Here is a 5777-nt window from a genome sequence, read left to right as displayed (position 1 = left end):
GGAGCTTCAGCCTCTGTCAGCATGGCTTGGATTTATTAGGTAAGACTGCAGTAAATGGCCATCATTTCATATCTAAACATGTATTTATGATTGATTTGAAAAATTCAAGGAAGTCTGAACTAAAAACTTATGTAAAACACCCTGATGTCAAAGAAAGGTCTGCTCCATAAAATGAATGACATGAGCTACATGTTGTGCATGAGCCTAAGAATCCTGACAGTCAAAGATCAGGGAAAAGTCATGTCTGTGAGTCTGATTAAGATGTGAGAGCTGATTGGCTAAAAAAACAAAAAAAACAAAACCAGACATGACAAAGAGGACAACATGGTTTACAGGAAATAGTCACATTTTCACCTGATTATCTTCCAGTTGGTTTCCATGGTGACATGACTGAATGGCTGTCGACCTGTGTGATGATCCCCGACGTGTGTGTGGTCCTGATCAGGAGCTCGTGTGGAAGGATGAGCTCAGTTTCAGCTGCTGTGTGAAGCTTTACGTCCCACAGCTGGAATCTGCAGCTGCTTTAGCGGAAGTGATGTGAAGACAGGACCAAACTGTCGTCTCCGACCGGTTCTACGGCTCATGTTTTCTCTGTTTTAGTGGGGACACGGTGATGGTAATATGAAGGGTATATTGGATTTTAATTTCACCAGGTTTCTATAATCTATATTTTATTGGGACTCCTTAAACATGAAGTATAATCAGGTATGACTACTGTTATCCTGCATTACTACATTCCCAGCTAATTTAAGATGTAGTGATTCAGACACAGTCTGGAGTCATGAGGTGCTTTCAAGATAAAAAGGTTCATTTGATTATTGATCACTCTTTAAAAACATGGTTCTCAGGGTGAAAACATGATCAGGGAAGCAATATGATCCGATAAGTTTTAGTTTTGAAGCTCTACTTTAATACGCAACATGAGCTTTTTATGAGACCATGAAAGTTTACAGCTTCAGGTGAACATTGGAGGAATTAGAGGGATTTATTGATTTTCATCTGTACCAGGATCAAACCATTTAAGTTCATAAACTCATCCAGTGATGGATGTAGGGTTGATGGCGGGTAACTAAGGCTGTCTGCAGTGAACCTGCAGCTCTGCAGGGCTTATTCAATGATATGACACATGGTCCATCCTTCCTTATCTTTAGATTAACAGAGAGACAGTCGTGTTTGTTCACAGTTCAGGTGAAACTGCAACATGATGCTTTTCTCTGATTTATTGTTCAACTGTTTGTTCAGCATCAGATAAAAAATAAAGAATGTCGGTCAAAAGTAACCAGAGTTTGTCTCCTTTCAGAGTTGGCTCACAGTTCAAATTTCCTTTATGTTTGATACATTTGTTTGAGCTGGTTCAGACTCCATTTTCGAAAAAAATACTGGTTCAGTTTCAGAGAAAGGAAAGAAAGCCTGTGTACCAACAACATATTGGGACATTTAATTAAATAAAACAGAAATTCACAGGGTATCAACATTATCAGGCATTTAAAAGCCTCTAATCAGTGTTAAAGTCAGTCGCTGTACTTGTGTCTTACTCTCAAAGTACAATAAATAGAATATCAACAAATTAGGATGTCCTTAGTTCAATAAGGAATTAAGAAGATTCATCGGAAAGACAACTTTTAGCTGCTTCAGGTGGACGGTGATAAAGATTTATTGGTCACTAATACAGTGTGTCATCTGAATGAAGATAAACCCTCCCAATGGTGGAGGTGAGTTTTTTTTTTAAGATTATCTGAGGCCATGCAGATGTCTTAATACATTTTCCATCTTTTCTTTTAGCAGAACACTTTGTATTGTTTGTCCTTATTTTATTTAGTTTGAGCTGTTTGTTCTGCATCTTAAAAAAAAAAAAAAAAAGAACTAATTAAGATGATAAAATACAGGATTGGGGTAAAACTTAGAGTTTTTCCTCTTTACATTCTATTTTTTGTTGTTTTTGTTTTTTTTTTTTTCATCTGATGCTTCAAAGTCTGGACTTGACCTTCCTTTCATTTGGAAAAATAGGATCATTTAAAGTGTTTTTAATTAGAGGATAATCATAATTGTGTGGCTGCACTTGAGTTCTACACATTTTTTCAGAGAAATTCCAACAGTAAAACATTAGTTTTTGCTTTCATTTTTATTATTCGGCATAATGGATACACACACAAAGACTGAAACAGTCATGGTTTAGATGTCAGAGAGCTCAGTAGGATCTTATAATGAAAGCCGTAACAGATAGGCTGTTTATATTATGAGGTTGTGTCTAATAGCTACGGTCTTCTGAGTCAGTGTGCCACATATCCTCCTACAGCTCAGGCAAAACCACACACTATGAATATTACTCAAACCAAACACCTGAAAATTGCCTCCATCAGTGAGAGCTGCTGTGTGTTTAAACCAGAGACCTTACCAGGAGTTTATTTTTTAACAAGTCTGGGAATGAACAGATGGGACAGGTCAACAGGCATACAGATGCATATTATCTAAATACAGTATATATATATATATATATATATATATATATATATATATATATATATATATATATATTTGTGTGTTGTCTGCAGCTCCGTGGTCCAGCCCATCACATCTGGAGAGTTAAATTATACTGTAACCATGACGGCCTACACTGACGCTGCCCTCACACAAGTTGTGGACAATGAAGTATTGAACCATATATATATATAAACATATACCATATAACTATATATTTATGTACATGTATACATCGGTGTATCCCAGCAGTGATCAGCTGTACGTTCATAGTCAGCGTGTCGCTGTCATTTCCAATCTCTGACTGCTCACAAGGCGTAGACTTATGTTTGGTGGGAGACCTCGTCTCACCAGTTCCTCTTTAAACTGGACAAAGAAAGCATTAAATGTAAATGGTAAATATGTATTAACGAATATCTAAAAACATCAACAGAGAAAAAGAGAGAAAACTAACAGATTTTTGATACAGAATCCTCAGAGAGTTGAGTAAGCATCACATTTAGTTAAAATCCAAACAGGTGCTGATTGTTTGTGTTAGTTCTGTTTGGTCGTACAGGACCGATACTGACCTGTGTGAGGATGGTGTCGGTGTTGTTCTCCAGTGACAGAGTAGTGGAGATCCTCAATTTGAGAGCAACAACATAAACTGGAACACAGTGAATCAACTTTACAATGCAAGCCAATCCAGGCCTTATTGCAAGGTTCTTTTTCTGATGATTATGGTGTAAACACAACACTTCTTCAAACACCATTGGTCGAAGATAACTACTTAAAATAATAAAATAATATAAAACGTTTCCTTTCATTATACTTACCCGGGCCTGGAGTCACAGTTGTAAGTGCTGTAGCTGCAGTTGTCATGTTTGTAGTCGGTGCAGCTGTAGTTGTAGTCGGTGCAGCTGTAGTAGGTTGTGCGGTTGTATTCAATGCAGCTGTAGTAGATTGCGCAGTTGTAGTCGGTGCAGCTGTAGTAGGTTGTGTGGTTATAGTCGGTGCAGCTGTAGTTGTTGGAGGTTGACCGGTTATATTCAGGCCAGGTATATTTTCCATGGTTGTAGGTTGTATGGTTGTTGTCGTCGGTGGAGCAGCAGTCAGAGGTGAGGGTGTAGTTGAGCCTGTGGACAGATGTAACCATAAAAACCAGATTCCTCAGAAACACCAACAATCCAAGGAAAGATGAGGAAGAAGAAAGATTTCCACTCACTGTTCCCGACTGTCACTATGACACATCGAAGCTCAGAGTGATACAGATTTCCATTGAAACTGTTGAAGTAATTTGAAACAGCAGCTTTAATATCAACATATTTTATTACAGTTCTTTAAACATTAAAAATGAATAGTGAAAAAAACTTTAAGTATAGGGCATGCATGTCAACATAACCAGCACACATTGCTATCAAAGTATTGCATAGATTAAGGCTGTTTGTCATGCCTTTTACTTTCATTTCAATTCGCAAAAATGGTTGATTCCTGAGCTGATTTTATTGTAGTCTGTAAGGGAAGCCTAAGGTTTCAGGTAGGAACTGAGGGACCGTTAGCTCTCAAAGGAAAGGAGCAGACTGCGCCCTCTCCAGGCATGCCAGCTCATCAGGGAAGACACCTATGTGTTTCCAGGCCAGCTGAAAGATGTAATACCTCCAGTGTGTCCTGGGTCTTCTCTGGGATCTCTTCCCAAAGGGGGGCATCCAGGAGGTATCCAAGCCAGATGTCCAAGCCACCTCATCTGGCAACTCTTGGTTAGAGCAACTACTCTGAGCGTGTCCCATTTGACCAACCCCATCTCTACTGAAGAGCCAGATTAAACTGATTTCCAGCGCTTGTTTTTCAGTCTTGTTCTTTCGGTCACTGCCCACAGCTCTTAATCGTATGTGAGGGTAAGAACGTAGACAGACCTGAAAATCAAGATCTCCACCTTTTGGCTCGGCTCCTTTTTCAACATGACAGACTGATGCAGATGCCGCACCTTCACTCAGTTATGATCAAGACCCAGAGATACTTGAACTCCTACCCCGGGGGCCGTGCCTCATACCCAAACTGAAGACGACACTCCACCCTTTCCAGCTGAGGCCCATGGTCTCACCTTTGGAGCTGCTGGAACAAGTGTCCTTGAACCACTGTCCTCAATACAAATTTATTCAAAAGATGTTGACTTAAAAATACAGCTTGTGCCTTTTTGACAACCATTCTCTATTGTGGAGATGGAGGGGGAGTTTAAGGTATTTCTTTTAAATACAATCTCACATTTAAAAACTTTTGTTTTAATATTTTAATCAAATCTCAAGTATCCACCAGGTTACTGCTTTGACTGCAGTACATCAAATGGAGTTTGGTCATTGCACATCTTCATGAAAGAACAGACTGCATGTATCACACCATGCATGTATTTGTAAACATTGGTGTTGGTTGCCACACTTGACATATGGTAAATGTGACAGCAAACCCAAGAAAATATGTGACAAACATTCCCAAAGTGTGATTTCCTTTTGGATGCAGGTAAGCTAGCAGAGCTACCACATGCTGTAACCTAGCAGCTAGCATATGTAGCACACTTTTAAATGTTTTAATAAAACCCATTGTGTAAAAACCACAATAGGATCACAGAAAACTAAAGAAAAAGTTCAATTTTACATAGAAAGACACCCCTCATGTTAGATGTCAAACTACAGGCATGACCTTGTAGCTAATCTGTGACCACAAGGAAATTTTAGCATCAACCTGTTTCAACAGCACTCTTTAGGCAGGGGCTGAGATCTACCAAACATGACAACCGACCCTGTTCTCCTCTACATTTTCCCTAGAAATATATTTTTTCATTTACATCATAATAAGACTTATCAGTATTGGATTAAACTGACGTCTCATGCAGACTTGTTTCATCAGAAAATCTCAAACTGTTACGCTGCAAGACTGATCAGGAGTGTGCTCGCTACAGCTGACGTTGAATGGCCTTCCCTCTCTGTGAGGTATCAGAGATGATCAAGCAGTTCCTTTTCACTCTAATGTCCATAAATGAAACAAAACCTACACTACATACTGTCAAACTTCATGTCTGACAGATATGTTCGATATTTTGTTATTAAATCAACCTAGAAATGTACTGCAGTTTTTGTTTTATTCAAGGTCTTTCCACATTTTCCAATAGTGTGACCTTCATGGAACAAGATACTGACTTTGCCTGGACGACGAAACAGATGGGATGGCTTTCCCCATCTTCTCGATTCGATGGTGTCCATGTCAAGAGAAACTCCCCCGACCCTGTTGAATTCTGGATTACGTCGTATGGCCCACTGAACAGCAGC

At 39.2% G+C, this 5777-nt stretch overlaps 1 long non-coding RNA gene across 1 annotated transcript; it reads right to left on the bottom strand.

The window, feature by feature from the left end:
• Nucleotides 1-3536: 3536 nt before the first annotated feature.
• On the bottom strand, nucleotides 3537-5777 carry LOC306769180. Its single transcript, XR_013771675.1, has 3 exons — nucleotides 5649-5777; nucleotides 3683-3741; nucleotides 3537-3593 (listed from the first exon to the last, which is right to left on the bottom strand). It is a non-coding gene; the product is annotated as an uncharacterized lncRNA (long non-coding RNA).

The sequence above is a fragment of the Telmatherina bonti genome, assembly GCF_933228915.1.
Source record: "Telmatherina bonti genome assembly, chromosome: 18".
Lineage (NCBI taxonomy): Eukaryota > Metazoa > Chordata > Actinopteri > Atheriniformes > Telmatherinidae > Telmatherina > Telmatherina bonti.
Note: the sequence above shows the minus strand (reverse complement) of the source record. Positions and strands in the feature narration are given on the sequence as shown.